The 27,152-nt window shown below is 46.3% G+C and overlaps 1 protein-coding gene across 7 annotated transcripts in view; it reads right to left on the bottom strand.

Moving 5' to 3' along the window:
• The window catches only part of RFWD3 (ring finger and WD repeat domain 3), a 117,902-nt gene that overhangs the window by 80,834 nt on the left and 9,916 nt on the right, over positions 1–27,152 (bottom strand). For all 7 annotated transcript variants that reach the window (XM_068261725.1, XM_068261720.1, XM_068261723.1 and 4 more), the window contains exon 2: positions 23,562–23,652. The gene's annotated coding sequence lies outside the window, so the exon portion shown is untranslated. The remainder of the gene's footprint in view (positions 1–23,561; positions 23,653–27,152) is intronic.

The following is a 27,152-nucleotide window of genomic DNA, read 5'->3' as shown; positions in this document are numbered from 1 at the left end:
AGCGCCGTAGAGGAGATCGGCGATCCCCAGCCTCTGATTGGCCGGGGACTGCCGGCACCTGATAGGCTGAAGCCTATCCTATCCGGCGCAGGACGGAACTCCGTCCTGCGCCGCCTCACAAAGGGAGAGAGAGGGAGGGAGAGGGAAGGGGGCCAGGAAGCGCTGCGGAGGGGGGCTTTGAAGAGCCCCCCGAAAGCGCAGGCAGCCGGCGGCGATCAGACCCCCCCCAGCAGGACATCCCTCTAGTGGGGAAAAAAGGGGGGGGAAGCCTGATCGCCCTGGCTGCCAGCTGATCGGTGCTGCGGGCTGGAGAGCCCACGCAGCACCGATCAGGCAACCCCCCCCCCCCTGGCACTGAAGTGGTTAATGACAGTATGTTTGTTTAGGCTGAAGTTCCTCTTTAAGGCTGCAGAGGACGCAGGATCACCAAACTTATGACTCCATTTCTGCTGATGCACACAAATGGTAGGGTTAGAATTTAGCCCCATTTCCACTATACTTCAGTCCTTTTGCTTTCACCTTCAGACTGAAGAAAATGGGAAAAAGCAGGCATACTATTGCTGATTTTTTTATTGTTGTATTACTGGTTTAATGTTGGTTTTCCTTTTTGTTATGCTTACTGGAGCTCAGCATGTTATGGGTGGCATTCACTACCCGAGGTGCCTTTTTAGTGACGATGGCGTGATCTGTTTGTTGGCTCCGCTGTTCTGAAAATGATTTCAGGGAGGTGGGCATGAAGGCCTTAAAGGGAACCAGAGACGAAGCACCCTTGTGTATTTTACCATGTATATCAGTAAGAACATTAGAGAAAACACTTACCATGCTCTCTGTTTCATCCTCACTGCTAAAAGTGTCTGTTATCAGCTGTGATAAGAATCCCGGACTGAGCATTCGGTCTGGCTTTGCAGGGAATAATTATAGCTGAGTCATTATAGCAGAGCCACAAGGGGGAAGGCTTGGGCTTGAAAAGACCACAGAAGACAGACTCAGCTATAATCTTTCCGTAGCAAAGCTAGACTGAGCAGCCTGAGTGCTCAGTCGGGGATTCTTATCAGAGGCGATAAATCAGATTAAAAAGAGAACAATGAAACAGAGAGCAGATTAGGTGTTTACTGTCATGTTCCCACTGATTTATAAGGTAAAATACATGAGGGTACTTAATCTCTGGTTCTCTTTAAAAGGATACCCGGAAGTGACATGTGACATGATGAGATAGACATGTGTATGTACAGTGCCTAGCACACAAATAACTGTGCTGTGTTCCTTTTTCTCTTTCTCTCCCTGAAAGAGTTAAATATCAGGTATGCAAGTGGCTGACTCAGTCCTGACTCAGACAGGAAGTGACTACAGTGTGACCCCAGTGGCGTATTTAGAGGGGTGCAGGCATGGCTAGTGCCATGGGCGCCATAGCACCCATGGGCGCCATAGCACCCATGGGCGCCATGCCTGCCCGTTCTGTGCTGCCCGCTGTCTCCTTATTGCTGCCCTGATCAGCGCTGCTGCTGTCCCCGCTGGCCCGCTGACTTCCTGTCAGACGCATCATTAGTGTGCGTTGGGTGCAGGGGATGCACCACTTTTACCAGGGGAGGGGGGGAAGTTGTAACAAGCTGCTACGAGTAAAATTAAATATACCGTTAGATCAGGCTGGACTAGGCCTGAGAGATAAATCGAATTTAAATCGAAATCGTGATCACCAAGGTCACAATTTCAGAATCGTCAAAGTGGCGAATATCGCGATCACGTCATTTCCACATGGGGAAGTTTGAAGAAGTGCCTTCAAACTTTCCCAAAGTCCCAATGCGTGTGGCCTGCAGCGTTAGACATACCTTGCGTCCTCTGTCACCCTCTGCCAGCTCTTGTGCTTGGCAAAACAGGAGGCGAATTGGATAGACGGGCATCGCTGGACTCGTGCTGGAAACTATGTCCAGAACTGATGCAGCTTGGGGGACAGAGGAGGCACAGAGAGAGACACAGAGCGGGCACAGAGACACAAAGGGGGCAAGAGAGAGACTCAGAGAAGGCATGAAGAGGCAAAGGGGGCATAAAGAGAGACAGAGAGACAGAGGGGGAGTAAACAGGCACAGAGAGGGGAACTAATCTTGATTTGAAGGAAATCGTGAATCGAATAAAAATCGCAATTTCAGACAGAAATCGCTCAATTCAATTTTTTCCTAAAATCGTTCAGGCCTAGGCTGGAGCCTGATTTACATTTCCCTTCTGCCCAGAAATGTACAGCTTCAGCTCTGCGCACTGCTGAGCTGATAACACAGACAGAGGAACTGGAGGAATGTGAGCCTGTCCAGCTCCCCCCTCCCTCGGGAAAATGAGGACGCCGGGAGAAGAGGAGAGAGAGAGAGAAACAGACGCACATGCACGGGAGACAGCGTTACAGAGTGATGTGAGATGGAGGTGCTTATTTTATGTATGCATAGTGTGTGGAAATGGCTGCTTGTATGTGTGTGCTGATGTACGGATCTGTGTGTGGAAATGGCTGCTTGTATGTGTGTGCTGATGTACGGATCTGTGTGTGGAAATGGCTGCTTGTATGTGTGTGCTGATGTACGGATCTGTGTGTGGAAATGGCAGCTTGTATGTGTGTGCTGATGTACGGATCTGTGTGTGGAAATGGCAGCTTGTATGTGTGTGCTGATGTACGGATCTGTGTGTGGAAATGGCTGCTTGTATGTGTGTGCTGATGTATGGATCTGTGTGTGGAAATGGCTGCTTGTATGTGTGTGCTGATGTACGGATCTGTGTGCGAATGGCTGCTTGTATGTGTGTGCTGATGTACGGATCTGTGTGTGGAAATGGCTGCTTGTATGTGTGTGCTGATGTACGGATCTGTGTGTGGAAATGGCTGCTTGTATGTGTGTGCTGATGTACGGATCTGTGTGTGGAAATGGCTGCTTGTATGTGTGTGCTGATGTATGGATCTGTGTGTGGAAATGGCTGCTTGTATGTGTGTGCTGATGTACGGATCTGTGTGCGAATGGCTGCTTGTATGTGTGTGCTGATGTACGGATCTGTGTGTGGAAATGGCTGCTTGTATGTGTGTGCTGATGTACGGATCTGTGTGTGGAAATGGCTGCTTGTATGTGTGTGCTGATGTACGGATCTGTGTGTGGAAATGGCTGCTTGTATGTGTGTGCTGATGTACGGATCTGTGTGTGGAAATGGCTGCTTGTATGTGTGTGCTGATGTACGGATCTGTGTGTGCGAATGGCTGCTTGTATGTGTGTGCTGATGTACGGATCTGTGTGTGGAAATGGCTGCTTGTATGTGTGTGCTGATGTACGGATCTGTGTGTGGAAATGGCTGCTTGTATGTGTGTGCTGATGTACGGATCTGTGTGCGAATGGCTGCTTGTATGTGTTTGCTGATGTACGGATCTGTGTGTGGAAATGGCAGCTTGTATGTGTGTGCTGATGTACGGATCTGTGTGTGGAAATGGCTGCTTGTATGTGTGTGCTGATGTACGGATCTGTGTGTGGAAATGGCAGCTTGTATGTGTGTGCTGATGTACGGATCTGTGTGCGAATGGCTGCTTGTATGTGTGTGCTGATGTACGGATCGGTGTGTGGAAATGGCTGCTTGTATGTGTGTGCTGATGTACGGATCTGTGTGTGGAAATGGCTGCTTGTATGTGTGTGCTGATGTATGGATCTGTGTGTGTGAATGGCTGCTTGTATGTGTGTGCTGATGTATGGATCTGTGTGTGGAAATGGCTGCTTGTATGTGTGTGCTGATGTATGGATCTGTGTGTGAATGGCTGCTTGTATGTGTGTGCTGATGTATGGATCTGTGTGGAAATGGCTGCTTGTATGTGTGTGCTGATGTATGGATCTGTGTGTGGAAATGGCAGCTTGTATGTGTGTGCTGATGTACGGATCTGTGTGTGGAAATGGCAGCTTGTATGTGTGTGCTGATGTACGGATCTGTGTGTGTGAATGGCTGCTGGTAAATGTGTGCTGATGTACGGATCTGTGTGTGGAAATGGCTGCTTGTATGTGTGTGCTGATGTACGGATCTGTGTGTGGAAATGGCAGCTTGTATGTGTGTGCTGATGTATGGATCTGTGTGTGGAAATGGCTGCTTGTATGTGTGTGCTGATGTATGGATCTGTGTGTGGAAATGGCTGCTTGTATGTGTGTGCTGATGTATGGATCTGTGTGTGGAAATGGCTGCTTGTATGTGTGTGCTGATGTACGGATCTGTGTGTGTGAATGGCTGCTTGTATGTGTGTGCTGATGTACGGATCTGTGTGTGGAAATGGCTGCTTGTATGTGTGTGCTGATGTACGGATCCGTGTGTGGAAATGGCAGCTTGTATGTGTGTGCTGATGTATGGATCTGTGTGTGGAAATGGCTGCTTGTATGTGTGTGCTGATGTACGGATCTGTGTGTGGAAATGGCAGCTTGTATGTGTGTGCTGATGTATGGATCTGTGTGTGGAAATGGCTGCTTGTATGTGTGTGCTGATGTACGGATCTGTGTGTGGAAATGGCTGCTTGTATGTGTGTGCTGATGTACGGATCTGTGTGTGGAAATGGCTGCTTGTATGTGTGTGCTGATGTATGGATCTGTGTGTGGAAATGGCAGCTTGTATGTGTGTGCTGATGTACGGATCTGTGTGTGGAAATGGCTGCTTGTATGTGTGTGCTGATGTATGGATCTGTGTGTGGAAATGGCAGCTTGTATGTGTGTGCTGATGTATGGATCTGTGTGTGGAAATGGCTGCTTGTATGTGTGTGCTGATGTACGGATCTGTGTGTGGAAATGGCTGCTTGTATGTGTGTGCTGATGTACGGATCTGTGTGTGGAAATGGCTGCTTGTATGTGTGTGCTGATGTACGGATCTGTGTGTGGAAATGGCTGCTTGTATGTGTGTGCTGATGTACGGATCGGTGTGTGGAAATGGCTGCTTGTATGTGTGTGCTGATGTACGGATCTGTGTGTGGAAATGGCTGCTTGTATGTGTGTGCTGATGTATGGATCTGTGTGTGTGAATGGCTGCTTGTATGTGTGTGCTGATGTATGGATCTGTGTGTGGAAATGGCTGCTTGTATGTGTGTGCTGATGTATGGATCTGTGTGTGAATGGCTGCTTGTATGTGTGTGCTGATGTATGGATCTGTGTGGAAATGGCTGCTTGTATGTGTGTGCTGATGTATGGATCTGTGTGTGGAAATGGCAGCTTGTATGTGTGTGCTGATGTACGGATCTGTGTGTGGAAATGGCAGCTTGTATGTGTGTGCTGATGTACGGATCTGTGTGTGTGAATGGCTGCTGGTAAATGTGTGCTGATGTACGGATCTGTGTGTGGAAATGGCTGCTTGTATGTGTGTGCTGATGTACGGATCTGTGTGTGGAAATGGCAGCTTGTATGTGTGTGCTGATGTATGGATCTGTGTGTGGAAATGGCTGCTTGTATGTGTGTGCTGATGTATGGATCTGTGTGTGGAAATGGCTGCTTGTATGTGTGTGCTGATGTATGGATCTGTGTGTGGAAATGGCTGCTTGTATGTGTGTGCTGATGTACGGATCTGTGTGTGTGAATGGCTGCTTGTATGTGTGTGCTGATGTACGGATCTGTGTGTGGAAATGGCTGCTTGTATGTGTGTGCTGATGTACGGATCCGTGTGTGGAAATGGCAGCTTGTATGTGTGTGCTGATGTATGGATCTGTGTGTGGAAATGGCTGCTTGTATGTGTGTGCTGATGTACGGATCTGTGTGTGGAAATGGCAGCTTGTATGTGTGTGCTGATGTATGGATCTGTGTGTGGAAATGGCTGCTTGTATGTGTGTGCTGATGTACGGATCTGTGTGTGGAAATGGCTGCTTGTATGTGTGTGCTGATGTACGGATCTGTGTGTGGAAATGGCTGCTTGTATGTGTGTGCTGATGTATGGATCTGTGTGTGGAAATGGCAGCTTGTATGTGTGTGCTGATGTACGGATCTGTGTGTGGAAATGGCTGCTTGTATGTGTGTGCTGATGTATGGATCTGTGTGTGGAAATGGCAGCTTGTATGTGTGTGCTGATGTATGGATCTGTGTGTGGAAATGGCTGCTTGTATGTGTGTGCTGATGTACGGATCTGTGTGTGGAAATGGCTGCTTGTATGTGTGTGCTGATGTACGGATCTGTGTGTGGAAATGGCTGCTTGTATGTGTGTGCTGATGTATGGATCTGTGTGTGGAAATGGCTGCTTGTATGTGTGTGCTGATGTACGGATCTGTGTGTGGAAATGGCTGCTTGTATGTGTGTGCTGATGTATGGATCTGTGTGTGGAAATGGCAGCTTGTATGTGTGTGCTGATGTACGGATCTGTGTGTGGAAATGGCTGCTTGTATGTGTGTGCTGCTGCATGGATCTGTGTGTGGAAATGGCAGCTTGTATGTGTGTGCTGATGTACGGATCTGTGTGTGGAAATGGCAGCTTGTATGTGTGTGCTGATGTACGGATCTGTGTGTGGAAATGGCAGCTTGTATGTGTGTGCTGATGCATGGATCTGTGTGTGGAAATGGCAGCTTGTATGTGTGTGCTGATGTACAGATCTGTGTGTGGAAATGGCTGCTTGTATGTGTGTGCTGATGTACGGATCTGTGTGTGGAAATGGCTGCTTGTATGTGTGTGCTGATGTACGGATCTGTGTGTGGAAATGGCTGCTTGTATGTGTGTGCTGATGTACGGATCTGTGTGTGGAAATGGCTGCTTGTATGTGTGTGCTGATGTACGGATCTGTGTGTGCGAATGGCTGCTTGTATGTGTGTGAAAAAAAGGGGGAGAACCGAGAGCCCAATATGGTGTAGTATGTTAATGAGGTGATGTCTGATGCAAACACACACAATGGTTATACTCACAAGGACGGGTCGCCTCCAAGGCAACCACTGGATAAGCAGGCGGGGAGAATTGTAACCTGACCCCGCTCAGGGTTAAGAAGTCGCTCTCTGTAGATAGAAGGAAATGGGGATACACCCCTCCACCAAGGGTGGACTAAACAGTTATGTGGTATAACAACAGAGGCGCCAAGTAGAGTAAAATTAGTTAAAATTGTTAAAAAGAGGGAAGTGGGTGGACTCTCCTCCCTTCTGAAAAAATGGCCAGACAACGGGCAGGTTACTTCAAGTTTAAAGTAACATTTATTATGAGCTCCAAAAGTGCAACGCGTTTCACGGGCAACAGTCCCGCTTCCTCAGGCAAACAATTTTTGGAGGGAGCTGGGGAAGGGAAACAAAAGAGAAAAGGGGAATGCCAGAGGAACGCTAGATCCAAGCACCCGAAGATGCACCAAAACTACAAAAATGTCATGAAAGACTTACAAACAGCGGTAAGGCTATGCATAAATCATAAATTGCATAATAACTTACATAATAAATTACAGCAGAATCCATAACACTTAAATAAAATGCCTGTGCAATTGTAACAGGTACATGGGGGTGCATCATAAAAACAAACGGCAATAATATAGTCAGTGGGTATGAATGAAGGTGTTTTGCATATAGAATGGATTGAAGCATTATTCAAAATGCATATGTAAAGCGACGGTGTGATTGGAAATGCATATGTGAGGTCGCATGTAAAGTAGCATAGCGCTGCAGTTAGACTCTAGGATTTTGTGTGCATAGAAGCCACTGATCTTAATGAGTTGCATATAATATGGACAAGTGCAATGTAGTATAGAATATACAAAACATAATGGTACTATGCATCAAAATAAATGAATATACTAAAACAATCATATATGTACATTAGCAATGTGATAAACCGTTCTGACAAATTAGCTATCATTGGAGGAGGTGAGGAGATGTATAAAAATGTACTTATAAAAACATTAGACTTACCAAAGTCGGGTCAAGAGCCAGATATAGCGCCTCTGTGGGGTTGGGGATGCTCTGACTCTCATTTATATATCAATTGAGGGCAGGAGTGGAAGTCCTTATTGGTCTGTGGTCAGCCAGGTGTGGGCGGTGTAGGGGAGGATAAAGTGTGTGTTGTGTGCATGTTAAATAGGATGTGGGAGAAAGAATCTGCATAGGAATGAATGTGGTGAAATCAGAGGAATAATCCGTTCAAATACGGACATGGGGGGGGGGGGGGGGGGGGGGTGTTTATTGGTTACAGTATGTATTTATCTGGAACAACCCAACCTACACAGCCAATACTAATGAAATTCAAACTGAAAAATACATCAATACACATCTGAAAGGACGCTCACGCTTTTATCCCACTTCCTCCAAAGGTAATTTCATCAAAACTTTTTATACACTAGTGCTCAATGACCTGCAACAGCTTGACCTTGACACACCACCCTCCCGATCCAATCTCACCCCCTCTGAGAAAAGAGCCCTTAATATCCTCAAAAATAACCCAGACATCACCATCAAGCCCGCCGACAAAGGTGGGGGTATAGTCATACTTAACAAAACAGATTACCTACGGGAGGCACACAGACTCCTCGACAACCCACTACATTACAATAGACTGGACACTGATCCCACTCCAATCCACAATGGCAATCTCAAATCATTCATTAATCAAGCATTTCTAAACGGCATCATCTCCAAAAATGAAAGGAATTTTATCATCAATCACCATCCCAAAACACCCTTTTTTTATTATCTTCCAAAAATCCATAAGACTCTCACCAATCCACCCGGCAGGCCCATCATTTCAGGTATAGAATCTATCACTAGCAACCTATCCAAATTCATAGACTACCACTTGCAACCCCACGTACAAAATTTACCATCATATTTAAAAGATTCCCAACACCTCATCCAAATTTTGAATACTACCGCCTGGAGTACAGAATACAGCTGTTTAACATGCAATGTCTCTTCTCTATATACCAATATCCCACATGCATTCGGCCTCAGATCACTAACACATTTCCTTTCCTCCAATCCACTCATGCCCTCGTCTCAACAACTTTTCATTACCCAGTGTGCAGAATTCATTTTACAACATAATGTTTTTTCTTTTGCCGACAACCATTACCACCAAATTTCGGGCACTGCCATGGGCAGCTCGTTTGCACCTTCATACGCCAATCTGTCCATGGGTCTATTGGAACATCTCAAATTATCTCAGATACATCCATTCACCAACAATATTGTTTTATACAAAAGATACATTGACGATCTGATTTTTATTTGGAAGGGCGACCAGTCCCTCATTTCTCACTTTTTTAAATGATAATCCAGCTGGTCTAACATTCACTCATCAACACCACCCAAACACCATTGACTTTCTGGATCTGGTTCTATTCATTGACACTAACAACATCAAAACCAAGACATTTCAAAAAAGTAGATTCCAATAACTATATCCATTTTGACAGCCACCATCACCGCCCATGGACCACTAATACACCCTACAGCCAGTACCGCAGAATTTTCCGTAATTGCACTGACCTCGCAGACTACCATTCCCAATCCGACATTCTTACTAAAAAGTTCATCGAAAGGGGTTACCCAAAAAAACTGATTAAAGATGCGAAATAGAAGGCCACGGCCACTAATACCCGCATGACCGTTTCCTCAACCCTTCCCAACGTGTTTCCCAGATTCATCACTGGATTCAGCCAACACCACAAACAGATTAGATCCATATTACAAAACAGATGGGAGATTCTGGCACAGGATCCCCACCTTAAACCAACCATACCAAAAACCCCTCTGCTTACATTTAGAAGGGCTCCTAACCTAAAAAGCCTCCTAGCACCCAGCAAGCTCCGCCACCATATCCCCAGTGACATGACGACCACTCCTAACTCAAACCCAGGTTCCTTCCCCTGTGAAAACTCCAGATGCACTGCCTGTTTTATTAATAATACCAATTCCTTCTCATCAAATACCACCAAAACCCAATATGACATTAAACACCACATCACCTGCTCCTCCAGGAACGTTATCTATGTAATCTCCTGTTCTTGCAACATTCAATACGTGGGACGAACCACCCAGCTTGTCCGAAGCAGAATAGGACAACACAAACGAAATATATTAAAAAACTATCAACTTCACAGCGTCTCCCGCCATTTCAGTTCCATTCACAATTGTAACCCGCAAACACTCAAGTTCACACTAATCGAGTCCATTCCACCGCAGAATGCTTTTGAGGTTCTTAGGAATAAGGAAATGTTCTGGATTCAAATTCTTAAAACACTGACACCAGAAGGTTTAAATGAACAATTAGAAAAAATGTATTGAATTATACTTTTAAATTTATTTCTTTGGTCCTCTCTTTTATTCTCACCCAATCTTTGTGATCCTGCTTTTATTTTTGTTGCATACATTATGTTTATAATTTTTATATGCGGCTAATAACTATTGGTTCGGTATTGAATTTTGTGGCTCATACAATTTTATGCAATTTGACATAGTTTCGCATTTATACAAAAATTGAAAACATCTTATTGTTTTCTTCCACCTCCAAGCTATATATCGACTGAGTGAGTGCTGACACAAGCATTTTTAACCTCACTTCATGCACAGTTTGATACGAACCAATTTTTAACCCCTTTTATCATATGCTGTTTTTATGCTTTGTTGCTATATTTTATGCGCTTTGTTATATATTTATAACTTGTCTGCTTTCTTCAGCTCCCTCGTGCCCCGGGTTGTTCCAGATAAATACATACTGTAACCAATAACCACCCCCCCCCCCCCCCCATGTCCGTATTTGAACGGATTATTCCTCTGATTTCACCACATTCATTCCTATGCAGATTCTTTCTCCCACATCCTATTTAACATGCACACAACACACACTTTATCCTCCCCTACACCGCCCACACCTGGCTGACCACAGACCAATAAGGACTTCCACTCCTGCCCTCAATTGATATATAAATGAGAGTCAGAGCATCCCCAACCCCACAGAGGCGCTATATCTGGCTCTTCACCCGACTTTGGTAAGTCTAATGTTTTTATAAGTACATTTTTATACATCTCCTCACCTCCTCCAATGATAGCTAATTTGTCAGAACGGTGTATCACATCGCCAATGTACATGTACATGTACATATATAATTGTTTTAGTATATTCATTTATTTTGATGCATAGTACCATTATGTTTTGTATATCCTACACTACTTTGCACTTGTCCATATTATATGCAACTCATTAAGATCAGTGGCTTCTATGCACACAAAATCCTAGAGTGTAACTGCAGCGCTATGCTACTTTACATGCTACCTCACATATACATTTCGAATAACACCATTTCAATCGCACTGTCGCTTTACATATGCATTTTGAATAATGCTTCAATCCATTCTATATGCAAAACACCTTCATTCATACCCACTGACTATATTATTGCCGTTTGTTTTTATGATGCACCCCCATGTACCTGTTACAATTGCACAGGCATTTTATTTATGTGTTATGGATTCTGCTGTAATTTATTATGTAAGTTATTATGCAATTTATGATTTATGCATAGCCTTACCGCTGTTTGTAAGTCTTTCATGACATTTTTGTAGTTTTGGTGCATCTTCGGGTGCTTGGATCTAGCGTTCCTCTGGCATTCCCCTTTTCTCTTTTGTTTCCCTTCCCCAGCTCCCTCCAAAAATTGTTTGCCTGAGGAAGCGGGACTGTTGCCCGTGAAACGCGTTGCACTTTTGGAGCTCATAATAAATGTTACTTTAAACTTGAAGTAACCTGCCCGTTGTCTGGCCATTTTTTCAGAAGGGAGGTGAGTCCACCCACTTCCCCCTTTTTAACAATTTTAACTAATTTTACTCTACTTGGCGCCTCTGTTATACCACATAGCTTGTATGCGTGTGCTGATGTACGGATCTGTGTGTGCGAATGGCTGCTTGTATGTGTGTGCTGATGTACGGATCTGTGTGTGGAAATGGCTGCTTGTATGTGTGTGCTGATGTACGGATCTGTGTGTGGAAATGGCTGCTTGTATGTGTGTGCTGATGTATGGATCTGTGTGTGCGAATGGCTGCTTGTATGTGTGTGCTGATGTATGGATCTGTGTGCGAATGGCTGCTTGTATGTGTGTGCTGATGTAAGGATCTGTGTGCGAATGGCTGCTTGTATGTGTGTGGTGATGTAAGGATCTGTGTGCGAATGGCTGCTTGTATGTGTGTGCTGATGTACGGATCTGTGTGTGTGGAAATGGCTGCTTGTATGTGTGTGCTGATGTACGGATCTGTGTGTGGAAATGGCTGCTTGTATGTGTGTGCTGATGCACGGATCTGTGTGTGGAAATGGCAGCTTGTATGTGTGTGCTGATGTACGGATCTGTGTGTGGAAATGGCAGCTTGTATGTGTGTGCTGATGTACGGATCTGTGTGTGGAAATGGCAGCTTGTATGTGTGTGCTGATGTATGGATCTGTGTGCGAATGGCTGCTTGTATGTGTGTGCTGATGTACAAGTACTCTTACCAAGGACTAGTTTTAGTCTAAAGGGAATAAATATAGTAGTCTACATATCCTTCTCACTTCAGTTGTCTTGTAAAATTCCTAAGCGTTGGCAGTTAAGAGACGAATTTCATGTTACATACTTTTAATCAACAAAATTGTAATATGCAAATTAGAGGAGTCGGAGTCGAGGAGTCGGAGGAATCCTAAACTGAGGAGTCGGAGTCGGTGGATTTTTGGACCGACTCCACAGCCCTGGTGGAAATGGTTGCTTGTATGTGTGTGCTGATGCATGGATCCGTGTGTGAATGGCTGCTTGTATGTGTGTGCTGATGTACGGATCTGTGTGTGGAAATGGCTGCTTGTATGTGTGTGCTGATGTACGGATCTGTGTGTGGAAATGGCTGCTTGTATGTGTGTGCTGATGTACAGATCTGTGTGTGGAAATGGCTGCTTGTATGTGTGTGCTGATGTACGGATCTGTGTGTGGAAATGGCTGCTTGTATGTGTGTGCTGATGTACAGATCTGTGTGTGGAAATGGCAGCTTGTATGTGTGTGCTGATGTACGGATCTGTGTGTGGAAATGGCTGCTTGTATGTGTGTGCTGATGTACGGATCTGTGTGTGAATGGCTGCTTGTATGTGTGTGCTGATGTACGGATCCGTGTGTGAATGGCTGCTTGTATGTGTGTGCTGATGTACGGATCTGTGTGTGGAAATGGCTGCTTGTATGTGTGTGCTGATGTATGGATCTGTGTGTGGAAATGGCTGCTTGTATGTGTGTGCTGATGTATGGATCTGTGTGTGGAAATGGCAGCTTGTATGTGTGTGCTGATGTATGGATCTGTGTGTGGAAATGGCTGCTTGTATGTGTGTGCTGATGTACGGATCCGTGTGTGGAAATGGCAGCTTGTATGTGTGTGCTGATGTACGGATCCGTGTGTGGAAATGGCAGCTTGTATGTGTGTGCTGATGTACGGATCCGTGTGTGGAAATGGCAGCTTGTATGTGTGTGCTGATGTACGGATCCGTGTGTGAATGGCTGCTTGTATGTGTGTGCTGATGTACGGATCCGTGTGTGAATGGCTGCTTGTATGTGTGTGCTGATGTACGGATCTGTGTGTGGAAATGGCTGCTTGTATGTGTGTGCTGATGTATGGATCTGTGTGTGGAAATGGCAGCTTGTATGTGTGTGCTGATGTACGGATCTGTGTGTGGAAATGGCTGCTTGTATGTGTGTGCTGATGTATGGATCTGTGTGTGGAAATGGCAGCTTGTATGTGTGTGCTGATGTACGGTTCTGTGTGTGGAAATGGCTGCTTGTATGTGTGTGCTGATGTACGGATCTGTGTGTGGAAATGGCTGCTTGTATGTGTGTGCTGATGTATGGATCTGTGTGTGGAAATGGCTGCTTGTATGTGTGTGCTGATGTACGGATCTGTGTGTGGAAATGGCTGCTTGTATGTGTGTGCTGATGTACGGATCTGTGTGTGGAAATGGCTGCTTGTATGTGTGTGCTGATGTACGGATCCGTGTGTGGAAATGGCTGCTTGTATGTGTGTGCTGATGTACAGATCTGTGTGTGGAAATGGCAGCTTGTATGTGTGTGCTGATGTACGGATCTGTGTGTGGAAATGGCTGCTTGTATGTGTGTGCTGATGTACGGATCCGTGTGTGAATGGCTGCTTGTATGTGTGTGTTGATGTACGGATCTGTGTGTGGAAATGGCTGCTTGTATGTGTGTGCTGATGCATGGATCCGTGTGTGAATGGCTGCTTGTATGTGTGTGCTGATGTACGGATCTGTGTGTGGAAATGGCTGCTTGTATGTGTGTGCTGATGTACGGATCTGTGTGTGGAAATGGCAGCTTGTATGTGTGTGCTGATGTACGGATCTGTGTGTGGAAATGGCAGCTTGTATGTGTGTGCTGATGTACGGATCTGTGTGTGGAAATGGCTGCTTGTATGTGTGTGCTGATGTATGGATCTGTGTGTGGAAATGGCTGCTTGTATGTGTGTGCTGATGTACGGATCTGTGTGTGCGAATGGCTGCTTGTATGTGTGTGCTGATGTACGGATCTGTGTGTGGAAATGGCAGCTTGTATGTGTGTGCTGATGTACGGATCTGTGTGTGGAAATGGCAGCTTGTATGTGTGTGCTGATGCACGGATCTGTGTGTGGAAATGGCAGCTTGTATGTGTGTGCTGATGTACGGATCTGTGTGTGGAAATGGCAGCTTGTATGTGTGTGCTGATGTACGGATCTGTGTGTGGAAATGGCAGCTTGTATGTGTGTGCTGATGTATGGATCTGTGTGCGAATGGCTGCTTGTATGTGTGTGCTGATGTACGGATCTGTGTGTGGAAATGGCTGCTTGTATGTGTGTGGTGATGCATGGATCCGTGTGTGAATGGCTGCTTGTATGTGTGTGTGCGCTGATGCATGGATCCGTGTGTAAATTGCTGCTTGTTTGTGTGTGCTGTGATGCATGGATCCGTGTGTAAATTGCTGCTTGTGTGTGTGTGCTGTATTTGTGCTGTATCTGACTATGCATAGTATAAATGTATGGTGTGTGTATGTATGTGTGTAAATGTATATGCACAAATTATATATTTATATACTTATATAGAGATGTTTTCCCCCTTTATGGGGCCCCTCCCTCCTCCCTTGTATCAAGTGTTGCACGCCTTCTTTACCCCCATATAGCATGGCGAATAAACCCCCATCCTCCCCTTCAGTAGCAAAGTGTGGTTAATATAATAATGGGCTTCCATGTGCCTGTACTGTACTGATAGCAAGCTGGCTGCAGTGTGTACTGATCTCTGCTACCTCCAGTATGTACAGAATAAGCCGTTATTCTGTGTCTGTACTAATAGTAAACTAGCTGCAGTGTGTGCTGATCTCTGCTACCTCCAGTATGTACAGTATAAGCTGTTACTCTGTGCCTGTACTGATAGTAACCTAGCTGAAGTGTGTGCTGATCTCTGCTACCTCCAGTATGTACAGTATAAGCTGTTACTCTGTGCCTGTACTGATAGTAAACTAGCTGCAGCATGTGCTGATCTCTGCTACCCCCAATGTGTACAGTATAATCTATAACTTACCCAGACAACCATGATTGTGAGAAAGAATGCTGTTTTACTGGGGAAGGGTGCTCTGACCGTCTGTGTGTGTTGGGGGGGGGCGCAATTTCAGTGTTTGCCATAGGCGCTATTTTGCCCAGATATGCCTCTGTGTGACCCTCACTGATAAGAAATGCCAACTATAAAACACTTTCCTAATAGAAAATGGCTTCTGAGAGCAAGAGAGAGATAAAAAGGGAAATTTGTCAGTGAGGGTCACACTGTAGTCACTTCCTGTCTGAGTCAGAACTGAGTCAGCCACTTACATACCTGATATTTAACTCTTTCAGGCAGAGAAAGAAAAAAAGGAACACAGCCTAGTTATTTGTGTGCTTGGGACTGTACATACACGTCTATCTCATGTCACTTCGGGTATCCTTTAACCATCTCCTTTAGCCCTGGCATTCCAGTTGTGCTACGCCGGAGGCCAACACAAGTTGTCAGTTATTTTCCTGTTTTGTTTTTTTTCTATCCGTGATGCGGATGATAATCATCTACTATCACAGATTGACTATGTATACAATTGCATTACCCGAATAGTGGCATATAAGTGCATTTTATTTCTGTGAACTGTTAGGCTCGGTCCACACTTGTGCAGATGCAGAACGGAAATGGAACGGTTCTGTCCATTCTAAATCCGCTTTTTCGCGACAAATACACCCGCGTCCGTTCCATGTCTGCAGCTTCGGCCCGTACAATGCGCCACTCACCCTGCGCTCGGTCCCTTCAGCAGCCCGGGGGCCAGCAGAAGCCTGGCTCTCCATAGGCTGCAACAGGCTAAGTCTCGCTAGTAACAGGGAGAATTCTCATTGGTCCAACATGAACCAATGAGAATTCTCTCTGTTGCTGAAGATTCCCATTGGTCTGTTTCAGCCCAATGGAGAATCCCCATGCTTCTGTCGGCCTCCAGGCTATTCAGAATGGACCGATTGGTGGTGATGGACGGCGGGACGCGTATTACATTATGGTGGCAGCATGGGTGCGATGAAAACGGATGACGCAGATGCAGCGACTAGCCTAGTAAAAGCAGACAGTGTCTGTGCTCATAGGCTTGCATTGGACACATTTTCCTGTCCAGTCCGGAAGAAACTGTCAAACTGGACTCTTCATTACGTTTTATTTCCATGCCACATGGATCAGTGTGCGATCCGTGTTTCTGCACTAGTGGGAGCGGGTGGTATTTTTAACATAGGATCCGCTTCCTGCGTTTCTGCAGAGCTTTACAAGTATGAACTAGTCCTTATACGCTTATCAATAAAAGATTTAAAGAGTAACTGTCAGGCTGCAAAAGCTAATTTAAATCTCGATTCTCCTGTGTTAAACAGTTTACAAGGAAGCCAAAAAGGCAATACTGAAGTTAAAGGGAACCAGAGACGAAGCACCCTTGTGTATTTTACCATGTATATCAGTAAGAACATTAGAGAAAACAATTACCATGCTCTCTGTTTCCTCCTCACTGCTAAAAGTGTCTGTTAACAGCAGTCACAAGAATCCCAGACTGAGCAATTAAATCTGGCTTTGCTGGGAATGATTATAGCTGAGTCATTATAGCAAAGCCACAAGGGGGCAGGCTTGGGCTTGAAATAACACCACAGAATACAGAGTTAGCTATAATCTTTCTGTAGCAAAGCTAGACGGAGCAGCCTGACTTCTCAGTCGGGGATTCTTATCAGACGTGATAACAGTCAGATTACACAGAGAACAATGAAACAAAGGGCAGATTAGGTGTTTACTGTCATGTTCCCACTGATTTATAAGGTAAAATACAAGAGGGTGCTTCATCTCTGGTTCTCTTTAAAAATCTCTCTAAGGGCTCTTTTCCACTATGAAATGCGACCGCGATTGCGATCGCGATTCCGATCGCGATCGCAATCGCGTTTCAATTTCCACCATGCGATTGCGTTTGCGATTGAGCTACTATACTCATTATAGTCCAGCTCAATCGCATACAAAACGCGGAAGGACAACGATTGCGCTTTGACCAAAATCGCATCGCAATCGGATCGCACTAATGGAAATTGCTGATGCAGTTTCCATTAGTTTAATGTACCTTGCGATTTGCGATCAGAAGCAAATCGCAAATCGCAGGCTAGTGGAAAAAGGCCCTTACTTTGATGTTGTTTGCTGAATAGCAAGCCTCTTTATTCCCAAACTCCTACGGAGGCCAGCAGGCCGCATAACAGATACTGCAGAGCATGCTGGGGCTGTTTCTTCTCCCTACTGCACTCCCTTGGTCCTCCCCTTCATTTACCTATCCCGCCCTAAGGCTGCTTTCACAGTGGGAAGTTACAGGCTCATGTTACTGCAGCTTGTAACTTGCAGCCCAGCTCACAGCACTGAAAAATCAATGTGCTGTTCACAGTGCACATGTTCCGTTAGAGTATACTGCAGGAGTCCGCTATTGTTCCTAGCCACATGGCTAATTAACCTCCCTGGCGGTAAGCCCGTGCTGAGCACGGGCTATGCCGCGCAGGGGGATTTCTCAGGCCCTGCTGGGCCGATTTTGATAATTTTTTTTTTTGCAGCACGCAGCTAGCACTTTGCTAGCTGTGTGTGCCCTCTGATCGCCGCCGCTCTGCGCCGATTACGCGGCGCTCCCCGCGCCGTGAGCCCCCCCCAGACCCCATGCGCTGCCTGGCCAACCAGTGCCAGGCAGCGCTGAGGGGTAGATCGGTACTCCCAATGACATCACGACGTCGGTGACGTCATGCCGCCCGTCGCCATGGCGACGGGGGAAGCCCTCCAGGAGATTCCGTTCTTTGAACGGGATCTCCTGATCTCCGGAGGCGATCGGAGGGGCTGGGGGGATGCCGCTCAGCAGCGGCTATCATGTAGCGAGACTGTCTCGCTACATGAAAAAAAAAAAAAAATAAAAAAAAAAAAGACTTTGCTGCCCCCTGGCGGATTTTTAATAAACCGCCAGGAGGGTTAATATTCACTGCACAGCAGTGTTGTCCGGATCATGAACATTAGGATCTTTGATCTGGATCTTTTTTGTGAGTCGAATCATCCGAGATTCGGTTCACAGTGGATGTCTGGAAGAAGCAGGAACTGCAGCTTCTCTCACGCTGCTGCAAATGATTCAAATATTCGGTTCAAAGATCCGGATCTTTTCAATGATCCGATTCGAATCAGAGTGACAGGCAATATGCCTGTTAGACCAGAGATTGGTGGGAGTGTCTGAGGGCTTGAACTTGGGAGGACTAAGGAATCATCAATCAGGAAGCAGGGTAAGGGAGGATATTACATCACAATTGGCTTCATACAAGACAGTCAAACATGGAACCTGCCATGAGCTGTCAGGAGCTTCAATCTCTGCAAATACTATATAAAAATTCTGTGAAATCCAAACGTGGACAGTGAAATGCATATGTAATGTAAGTACAGCCAATATTTAGCTACTGATATATGTGTTTTTTTTCTCTGAGACCCTTTACCTAACAGCTCCTCTTTAAGGAGAATTATTTCGCACCAGTAACATGAATCCATTCGACCCGCTAGAGATAGATAATAAATCTGGCTTGAATTCAGACTATATACAGCTTGGGACTGGGCCAATTAAAATCAGCAAGGATTGTATCTGATTGGCCCAACTCCAATAGGCAACCAAACCCGAATTATTAGGGCTCTTTCACACCAGAGCCCATTTGCTGCATTTTGACGCAAAGTCGAATCTTTTTGTTAACCAAGGTAAAAGGAAAAAGTCCATAGACTTTCATTTCGCCTTTCACACCCGACGCTGCGTTTGATGCATTGCAGTACGACGCACCCGGGGGCTTTACATCGTTGGGAGTCTGCGTTTTCCCGTCAGGTTAATTATTGTGTCGCACCGCTACATCCCGACGACACGCCGCAGGGCATATAACGCAGGCGGGAGAACGGCTCCTGCGCGCGGTCTAGATGTGAAAGAGCCCTCAGCATCTCATTGTCAATTCCTAGAGACAGTCTGCCTTGTGTCAACACTAACTCCCCCATTATAATCTGGATTGGGCAGGTTCTTTCCGCTCGTGTCAGGTACTTTTTAATTTACTAGAGTTGAAATCTCCGTTCTGCCTAATTCAGAACGGAAACCGAGCATTTGTACGTACGTGCCGCCAGCGGGTATATCTCGCCTATCTGGTCGCAGCGCTCTGTGTCATGTTCCATCTCTCTGATACTTCCCCATTCCGGCTATGAAAGAGGAAGTACTATCAAAGAGATGAAGGAGAGCGTGGAGCGCAGCAGGCAGAAGCAGCGACAAGGGTGATATCACCACTTCAGTGTTCTCCCCCAAAAATTATTTTCCAGCCGGGTGGCATGAAAAAGCAGCCGGGTGGGTAGAGATGAAAATGCAGGGCAACTCTGCTTACAGCATAGGAGGTGGTGAGGAGGTGAGCCAATGACAGCCGGGTGGTCACCAAATCTAGCCGGGTGGAGCACCCGGCTAAAAGAGCCTGGGGAGAACACTGCACTTCATGACAACAGGACATATATATACGTCCAGTGTAGTTGTGGAGATTGCACCACCAGTTTGTTACTAAATGAGGCACATGTGGTATTTTACAGGGCTGTGGAGTCGGAGTCGTGGAGTCGGGCAATTTTGGGTGCCTGGAGTCGGAGTCGGGAAAAAATGCACCGACTCCGACTCCTAATGAATTTGTAACTGTAATTAAAATAGAAAATATGATAAAATGTTCTATCTCAGAAAATAGTCATTAAAAATAATGTATATATACAGTAATAGCTGTGCTTAGTCCACAAAAATGAAATAAACCAATCAAACTTAGTTACTTGTGCTGCTTCAATAAAGCAGTCCCCGTATTTTTAAAGGTCAGATATACATATCTGATTGTGACTGTATATATGATGTGTACACAGGAATCTCTTATATACACTAAATAACATCTATGCTGTAAGAATAAAGCCTGATGTGTAGCTGTGTCACTAATAGAGATCGTCAATGAGATGGAAATAATTCTGCACTGATGCTGATTTATGCAAATGTACGCACTCCCTTTGCTGATGAAATCAAATAATTTGATAGGTTGTTAAAATTTGGTTTGGTGACTACAAATTAAACGGTACCTGAGACGGATGAAAAGTAAAGTTTTATACATACCTGCGGCTTCCTCCAGCCCCCTTCAGGCCAATCAGTCCCTCGCTGTCCTCCACCACCTGGATCTTCTGCTACGAGTCCTGGTAATTCAGTCAGTCAGCGCAGTCCAGCCACGTGCCGCTCCCACAGCCAGGTACATTCTGCACCTGCGCAATAGTGCTGCACAGGTGTAGTATGCTCCTGGCGGCGGAGTGTGTGCATGCGCACTACGCCCGACTGGCTCAAGTACCTGGACTCATAGCAGAAGATCCAGGTGGCGGAGGAGGACAGCGAGGGACTGATTATCCTGAAGGGGGCTGGAGGAAGCCCCAGGTATGTATAAAACTTTAATTTCATCTGTCTCAGGTTTACTTTGTTACACAGTAGTACTATACTCTACATATGCACTCCCCACAGAGCTGCAGGGAATCCACTGAGAATGCTGTGCACATTGAACACAGAGGTGTTGTCTGTCACCCATAAACCTTGTTCAGATTGTGCATGAAGAATGTGTAATAGAGGAAGAATCTCCTCATTCCCCTGCAGAGTACCTGCACATCATTCTTACATGTACCCACAGTTACATTGCCTAGGGCCTGATAGATGTTCTTTGTTCCGGCCTGTACCTTTTACAAGTACTCTTACCAAGGACTAGTTTTAGTCTAAAGGGAATAAATATAGTAGTCTACACATCCTTCTCACTTCAGATGTCTTGTAAAATTCCTAAGCGTTGGCAGTTAGAGACGAATTTCACGTTACATACTGTTAATCAACAAAATTGTAATATGCAAATTAGAGGAGTCGGAGTCGAGTCGTCGGAGTCGGTGGAATCCTAAACTGAGGAGTCGGAGTATTTTTGGACCGACTCCACAGCCCTGTCATTTTAACCGTGACGAGTTGTAGAATACTTTTTGGTGTGTCTTAAAGCTTGGATCCCTGTCACATAAAAAAATAGGTAGGGCCAAACTCAATCAAAACCTAAAAAGTCATTTTCAGAATTATGATCAAACCTGGGAAAGTTGTAGGAAAACTACAAGAGACATATGTGGTAACTGTGATAGGTAGTAGAATAAAGTTTAGAGTTTCAGGATTTCCATGTCTTGTGTATTCTTTTTTGTCACAAACTGAATTCAAAGCTATTAAATTTTTGCATATTCTGTACCAAAATAAAAGACTTGTAAAATGAAAACAAAGTTACAGAATATAAAACAAAAAAAAACATTGTTACTTTAGGAACATGGCTTTTTAAATATGTATGCCATGAGTGTATATTACTATTTTTGAAAATAAGGTATTGGAATCATCGATAGTGTACAATGAGAAAAGTAAACAAAATACAAAAAAAAAAAAAAAAAAAGGACACTTATTTTCAGATACAATATTGTCACCATACATTGTACTGGGAACATAATCTAAATGTTGTAATAACCAGGATGGATAAGCAAATAAAATTTGTTGGTTTAACTTATAGTTAGCACTGTTTATTGTAAAGCTATAATGGATGTAAATGCAGAAATAGTACCGGTATGTTTTTTTTCTATTTTTTCCCTCGTTTTCCCTTTAACCACTTGCCGACCGCGCACTCATACCGCGCGTCGGCAAACTGGCAGCTGCAGGACCAGCGACGCAGTTCTGCGTCGCCGGCTGCAGGCTAATTAATCAGGAAGCAGCCGCTCGCGTGAGCGGCTGCTTCCTGTCAATTCACGGCGGGGGGCTCCGTGAATAGCCTGCGGGCCGCCGATCACGGCTCGCAGGCTAAATGTAAACACAAGCGGAAATAATCCGCTTTGTTTACATTGTACAGCGCCGTAAGGCAGATCGGCGATCCCAGGCCAATCAGCGGCCGGGGATCGCCGCCATGTGACAGGGGACGTCCTGTCACAGGCTGCACAGGACGGATAGCGTCCTGTGCAGCCCCGATCACCAGGCGGCCAGGTAGGAGAGGGGGGGAAGCGGAATTTCGCCGCGGAGGGGGGCTTTGAGGTGCCCCCCCCCCCCCCCGCCAGCCACACGCAGGCAGGAGAGATCGGACCCCCCCAGCACATCATCCCCCTAGTGGGGAAAAAAGGGGGGGTGATCTGATCTCTCTGCCTGGTGTTTGATCTGTGCTGGGGGCTGTAGAGCCCACCCAGCACAGATCACATAATTCAACGCTGGTCCTTAAGGGGGGTAAAGGGTGGGTCCTCAAGTGGTTAAAATGCATAGAAAATAAGGTAATTACTAAAAAAAAAAAATTATTATTATTAAGTTATCACATGCTAAAAGTCTACTTCGTCCTGTAAAAAACAATATATAGATCATTTAGGTATAAGTACTAATAAAGTTGTTGGTGAATGAATAGGAAGGAGTATCTGAAAATTGCTCTTGTCCTAAAGTCCTAAAATATGAGCTTAGCCAACACGCCACATCCCAGCGGCAGAACACTATAATAAACCCCCCAAATATCCTGGGTAAAATGCGGGGAGCGCTTCCTGGTAGAGGCAAAGCTTTGCCTCCACTCACATCAATCCCTGCCTCTCTCGGTCTTCTTTCACTGAGAGGGGCGGGGGAGAGAGGCGGCGATCAGCGGTGATTGATGCTAATGGGGGCAGAGCTACAGCGGCAAGCTCTGCCTCCCCGGGTAGCAAAATCCATGACCTGGAAAATCATAATTTTGCCCCGGTATTTGGGGGGTTTAATGACATTGTTCTGCCACAGGAATGCTGCGTTTTAACTATGCTCATATTGCTGAAGATAAATGTTAGAGGATTTGTGCAAGGCTTCAAACTCTCTTTAACTCACTCTGTCATGGCCCATACGTGCAATCGCTCTCATGCTCTTACGAAAAGATACGCATCGGAAAGCTCATCCCTGCTTGCTACACACACAGGTCTGTGATCTGCACCCCCTGTTTATTACACAGTGCTGGATGAGTCCTTCTGAAGAAAGAAAACTCCTTCCACAACTACACACAAAGTTGTCAAGAAACAGCGATGCAGTAAGCTTACCTCGTGTGTTACCCAAATCGCACACAGATAACCAGACGCAGTTACTAGGCACACACAGCTAACGCCTCCTGGTGGTGAAAGGTGGGGTTGCCTGCAAAGAGACAGCATAAGCTTAAAAAATCAGATGTCACATGCTCTTACTCAGCATTGTACATTATGTCAAACTAATACAGCTTTAGGCCTGGAGCCCACTAGAAGTGCTTTTCTGAGCGCTTTGTGATATGAAAAGCTCTTGCTAATGTAATGCTATGGGTGTGATCCCACTTGAGCGATGTGATTTTATAAAAATACCCCCATAGCATTGCATTAGCAAGAGCTTTTCAGATCGCTAGCGCTTAGAAAAGGCTGCTAGTGGGTTTGAGAGCCCTTAGGCCTGGTTCACACTGGTAATAAAAACTTTTTTTTTTATCGCGGATCGGAACAGATGAGAACAGATCCACTGTTAACCTATGGATCCATTCACATTCATCTATTCGAAGTGATCCATTCCACACGCTCCACTGAACGGACCGCAAGTTTGGCACAGCAGATTTTTTCGGATATCTAAGGCAGCGGAATGGAAACTGACGCACTGCACGGGAGGAAATGAGAAACAGATCCTGTGATGTACACTGACTACAAAATGGCCAGTTCTAGTAGGCATAATGAACTTTGGTAATGGGTCTGGGGAGGGGATATATGGACAAACGGAACTGAACAGGAACGGATCCGTTTACCACTTAAAGTGAATGGGAACCGCATTTAAAAAAAATAAAAAATGAGACAGATACTTACCCAAGGAGAGGGAAGGCTCTGGGTCCTATAGAGCCTTCCGACTCCTCTCCTGGTCCCCTCGTTCCGGTGCTGCCTCACCCGGTAGCAGTATTTGACTAAATTAGTCAAATACTGCTTTACCCGGCCAAAGGAGGCTTCAGAAGTCTTCAGGGAGCCCGAGTGCTCCTGAAGAAAGGCGGCCCTGTACTGCGCAAGCACGCTCTCTTGCACGCTCACGCCTGTGCAGTATGGAGCCGCACGTCTTCAGGAGGACACGGCTCCCGAAGACTTCCAAATACCCTTTCGGCAGGGGATTGAAACGGGGGGAGCCAGCACAGGATAGAGGGCACCGAGAGGTGAGACGGAAAACTCTATACGACCCAGAGTCTTCCCTCTCCTTAGGTAAGCATTTGCTTCATTTTTTTTTTTTTTATTTGGTTCCCATTCACTTTAAGTGCCAGTGTGAACCGGCCCTAAGGGCTGGTGCACACCGAGCGGCTTCTTCAGCGTTGGATCCGCTTGGGCAATGTATCTCAATGGGGTGGTGCACACCAGAGCAGGAGGCGTTTTGCAGAAACGAAAAATGCCGGGGTGAGGCATTTTTTGGATTGCGGGTGCGTTTCTGCCTCAATGTTAAGTATAGGAAAACCGCAAACCGCTCTGAAAAACGCCTGTTCAGAGCGGTTTTGCCGGCGTTTTTGTTACAGAAGCTGTTCAGTAACAGCTTTACTGTAACAATATATGAAATCTACTATACTGAAATCCGCTGCAGCAATCCGCAAAACGCTAGCAAAACGCCATAGAAAAATAACAAAAAGCGTTTCAAAATCTGCTAACATTTTGCGGATCTGCTAGCGGGTTTTGGTGTGCACCAGGCCTTAAAGTAGTATTTTGCCCTACTGGGTGTGGGACTATACCATTACTTAACCACTTGCCGACCGCCCACAGCCCATGGGCGGCGGCAAAGTGGATGCCTAAAGGACCGCAATACGCCTTCAGGCAGCGCGTCCTTTAGGCATGCCGGGGGAGCGATCGCGTCATTGATGACGCGCGCTTCCCCCGGCAACTGGCTCCGCCCACCCGCCGTAACATCCCGCCGGCCATACGGAAGCGCCGGCGGGATGTTAACCCCGCGATCGCCGCATACAAAGTGTATAATACACTTTGTAATGTATACAAAGTGTATTATACAGGCTGCCTCCTGCCCTGGTGGTCCCAGTGTCCGAGGGACCACCAGGGCAGGCTGCAGCCACCCTAGTCTGCACCCAAACACACTGATCTGCCCCCCCCCCGCCCACTGATCGCCCACAGCACCCCTCAGACCCCCCCCTGCCCACCCCCCAGACCCCTGTTTGCACCCAATCACCCCCCTAATAACCCATCAATCACTCCCTGTCACTATCTGTCAACGCTATTTTTTTTTTTTATATCCCCCCCTGCCCCCTGCCCCCTCCTGATCACCCCCCCCCACCCCTCAGATTCTCCCCAGACCCCCCCCCCCCTGTATGCATCTATCTTCCCTGATAACCTGTCAATCACCCGTCAATCACCCGTCAATCACCCGTCAATCACCCGTCAATCACCCGTCAATCACCCGTCAATCACCCGTCAATCACCCGTCAATCACCCATCAATCACCCATCAATCACCCCCTGTCACTGCCACCCAACAATCAGCCCCTAACCTGCCCCTTGCGGGCAATCTGATCACCCACCCACACCAATAGATCGCCCGCAGATCCGACATCAGATCACCTCCCAAATCCATTGTTTACATCTATTCTCTCCTCTAAACACCCACTAATTACCCATCAATCACCCATCAATCACCCCCTATCACCACCTGTCACTTTTACCTATCAGATCAGACCCTAATCTGCCCCTTGCGGGCACCCAATCACCCGCCAACACGCTCAGATTGCCCTCTGACCCCCCCTTATCAATTCGCCAGTGCATTAATTACATCTGTTCTTCCCTGTAATAACCCACTGATCACCTGTCAATCACCTGCCAATCACCTATCACCCATCAATCACCCCCTGTCACTGCCACCCATCAATCAGCCCCTAACCTGCCCCTTGCGGGCAATCTGATCTCCCACCCACACCATTAGATCGCCCGCAAACCCGCCGTCAGATTACCTCCCAAATGTATTGTTTACATCTGTTATCTTCTCTAAACACCCACTAATTACCCATCAATCACCCATCAATCACCCCCTATCACCACCTGTCACTGTTACCTATCAGATCAGACCCTAAGCTGCCCCTTGCGGGCACCCAATCACCCGCCCACACGCTCAGATTGCCCTCAGACCCCCCCCCCCCTTATCAATTCACCAGTGCATTAATTACATCTGTCCTTCCATGTAATAACCCACTGATCACCTGTCAATCACCTGCCAATCACCTATCACCCATCAATCACCCCCTGTCACTGCCACCCAACAATCAGCCCCTAACCTGCCCCTTGCGGGCAAACTGATCACCCACCCACACCAATAGATCGCCCGCAGATCCGACATCAGATCACCACCCAAGCGCAGTGTTTCCATCTATTCTCTCCTCTAAACACTCACTAATTACCCATCAATCACCCATCAATCACCCCCTATCACCACCTGTCACTGTTACCCATCAGATCAGACCCTAATCTGCCCCTTGCGGGCACCCAATCACCCGCCTACACGCTCAGATTGCCCTCAGACCCCCCCTTATCAATTCGCCAGGGCATTATTTACATCTGTCCTTCCCTGTAATAACCCACTGATCACCCATCAATCAGCCCCTAACCTGCCCCTTGCGGGCAAACTGAACACTCACCCACACCAATAGATCGC

Source organism: Hyperolius riggenbachi, chromosome 11, assembly GCF_040937935.1.
Source record: "Hyperolius riggenbachi isolate aHypRig1 chromosome 11, aHypRig1.pri, whole genome shotgun sequence".
Lineage (NCBI taxonomy): Eukaryota > Metazoa > Chordata > Amphibia > Anura > Hyperoliidae > Hyperolius > Hyperolius riggenbachi.
Note: the sequence above shows the minus strand (reverse complement) of the source record. Positions and strands in the feature narration are given on the sequence as shown.